The sequence below is a fragment of the Tachyglossus aculeatus genome, chromosome 4, assembly GCF_015852505.1.
Source record: "Tachyglossus aculeatus isolate mTacAcu1 chromosome 4, mTacAcu1.pri, whole genome shotgun sequence".
NCBI classification, from domain to species: domain Eukaryota; kingdom Metazoa; phylum Chordata; class Mammalia; order Monotremata; family Tachyglossidae; genus Tachyglossus; species Tachyglossus aculeatus.
Window position 1 is genome coordinate 88,089,059 of NC_052069.1, and position 3,253 is coordinate 88,092,311.

Genomic DNA, 3,253 nt, shown 5'->3' on the forward strand with positions numbered 1-3,253 from the left:
ATTGATTTATAGATTGATCTGACCTTTCAGTTACTAAAATGCCAAGAGGAAGACAACAGCGAAAACACAAAATATCTGTATATATCTGTTATTTGTTTGTCTACCCATTTATTTATTCACATTAATGTCTGTCTCCCCTTCTAGACTGTGAGACTGTTGTGGGCAGGAATGTGTCTGTTTATTGTTATACTGTACTCTCCCAAGCGCTTAGTACAGTGCTTTGCACACAGTAAGTGCTCAATGAACACAATTGAATGAATAAGCATAATGTAATGGAAGAGAATCCACTTACATTGCTGCATTGAACTGGTGTAAATTTATATGAGAAAAAAATGAATCACATTAACTTCAGTTCAGTCTCCTTGAGGGAGCTGCCATATTTAGGGTTCTTTTTCAAAAATTATATTTTTAAGCCCTCCCCTAAACATTTACTCTGTTTCTCTAAGCCAAACAACTCCTTCAACTTAAGCATCGAATCATGTTTATCATCCTCAAATAGTAAATCTTATCTATTTCTCAATCCCACTTGAAATATTATAGTAAGTATGTACGTCCCGACTTGGGCATTACTTTGTAGGGTTCTTGGCCAAAACACATTTATGATCTGTCTGAGTTTAGCTCTATGAAATCTGCCTTTTAATGCACATCTGCTCCTGCTGAATCAAGTTTTCTGAGGTAATTACATGTATACGTCCGTATAGTTGTCCTTGCGCTTAAAGAATACCCTCCTGATGGTGAAACTCACCCAAGGGGCAGGGGTGATTTAAAGGCCAAAGTGAGATCCGCAGTTTCAATTGCATTGTCTTGTCTTGTGCTGTCGAGTTGTCTCTGACCCACAGCGATGTCACGGACACGTCTCTCCCAGAACACCCCACCTCCATCTGCCATCGTTGTGGTAGTTCATCCAGAGAGTTTTCTTGGTAAAATTCCAGAAGTGGTTTACCATTGCCATTACTGTGTGGAAACGCCCTCAACTCTCTCACATGCAGCTGCTGCCCAGCATAGTTGAGTTTGGACTTGTAGCAGATTGCCTTCCACTCGCAAGCCACTGCTCAAACTAGGAATGGAATATGTAGGCCTCTGCTTGACTCTCCCTCCCATAGCTGAGACTGGTAGAGTACTGGAAACTCTCCGGTGCAACCCTGGGAGTACATGAAAATCCCATTCCTTGAGCTGTCATTTTTGCTGCTTGCCGCTACCAACATTCTCATCCCCTTTGCCTCTTTTTTTATGATCCTAGTGGAACTTCTGCTCCAGAGAACTAATCCTTTCCTGGTTGTAGAGCTCCTTGTGGTTTAGTAGATAGAACGCAATAATAATAATAATAGTAATGATGATGGCATTTGTTAAGCGCTTGCTATGTGCAAAGCCGCTGTTCTAAGCGCTGGGGAAGATACAAAAGGTGATCAGACTGTCCCACGTGGGACTCACATCCCCATTTTACAGATGAGGTAACTGAGGCACAGAGAAGCTAAGTGGCTGGCCCAAAGTCGTACAGCGGACAATTGGCGGAGCTGGGATTTGAACCCGTGACCTCTGACTCCAAAGCCCGGGCTCTTTCCATTGAGCCACGCTGCTTCTCTAAGCCTAGGAGCCAGAAGATCATGGGTTCTAATCCCAGCTCCACCACTTTTCTGCTGCGTGGCCTTGGTACAAGTCACTTCACTTCTCTGTTCCTCAGTTACCTCATCTGGAAAATCTCGAGGAGTCAGATAAGGGAAGCCAGGTCTTCCAATCATTAGAGGAGAATGGACAACGTTTCAGCTCCATTGACCTTTAGCTTGGTCTGGAACTTGATCCATGCTGCTGTCACTTCACTTTTTCATGCCTCAGTTACCTCATCTGTAAAAATCGGGGATTAAGAGTGTGAGCCCAGTGTGGGACAGGGACTGTGTCCAACCTGGTTAACTTGTATCTACCTGAGCGCTTCGAACAGTGCTTGGTACATAGCAAGTGCTTAGCAAGAACCATAATATTATCATCATTATAATTATTCTCTGGTGTCAACCTTAAAGGGGCAGTGGTACACCTCCAGTATTCATTCATTCAATGGTATTTATGGAGTGCCTACTGTGTGCAAAGGATTGTACCTAGCACTTGAGAGAGTGCAATATAACAATAAACAGACAGATTTCCTGCCCACAATGAGCTTACAATTCTTGAATGATGATGATGATGATGATGATGGCATTTGTTAAGTGCTTACTATGTGCAAAGCACTGTTCTAAGCGCTGGGGGGGATACCGTGTGATCAAGTTGTCCCACGTGGGGCTCACAGTCTTAATCCCCATTTTTACAGATGAGGTCACTGAGGCTCAGAGAAATTAAGTGACTTGCCTAAGGTCCCACAGCAGACTTGTGGTGGAGCCAGGATTCGAACCCATGACCTCTGACTCCAAAGCCCGGGCTCTTTCCACGGAGCCACGTATGTAACTACAAGGTATAGATGACCACGAGCCTTTTGCTCACACTTTCAATTGCTGTTCTTTGAAGCATGCTGCCTTCTCGGGCCAGAGCAGAGGGGTATAATAATAATAATAATTATATTTGTCAAGTGCTTACTATGTGCCAGGCACTGGACTAAACGCTGAGATCGATACAAGCAAATTAAGTTGGACACAGTCCCTGCCCAACATAGGACTCATGGTATCAATCCCCATTTTACAGATGAGGTAACTGAGGCCCAGAGAAGGGAAGTTACTTGCCCTAGGCGACCCAGCAGACAAGTGGCGTGGCGGGATTAGAACCCTTGACCTTCTAAAATGGGTTCTAATGGAATCCAAATGGACTTATAGTATTCTTTTCTATTAATTCTCATGCACTGGATCAGTGAATCCACTCCTTGACCACAGTGAATACACACCTTGACCACATTCCAAAGAGATGTATCTAGGACAGTGCAGCTCACCCCTAATGCCAGAGGTGTGAGGATTATGTTGGTACATCGTATGAATATACATTAGCCCGCTATTGTGAGTGGGATTTGTAGAGAGGTCTCTTGTCATGTTCTGCTGAAGTTCTTCAAGAAGCAGCATGGTCTAGTAGAGAGATCTCGCTCCTGGGAGTCAGAAGACCTCGATTCTACTCCTGGATCAGCTACTTGCTTGCAGCGTGACCTTGGACAAGTCACTTAACTTCTTTGGGTTTCAGTTCTCCTGTTCTCCCTCCTATTTAGGCTGTGAGCTCCATACAGGACAGGGACTGTGTCCAACCTAATCAACTTATATCTACCCCAGCCCTTAGTTCATTGTTT

At 44.1% G+C, this 3,253-nt stretch overlaps 1 non-coding gene across 1 annotated transcript; it reads right to left on the reverse strand.

The window, feature by feature from the left end:
* Positions 1-1,015: 1,015 nt before the first annotated feature.
* On the reverse strand, positions 1,016-1,152 carry LOC119927442. Its single transcript, XR_005450444.1, has one exon. It is a non-coding gene; the product is annotated as a small nucleolar RNA SNORA7 (small nucleolar RNA).
* Between the last annotated feature and the right edge of the window lie 2,101 nt (positions 1,153-3,253).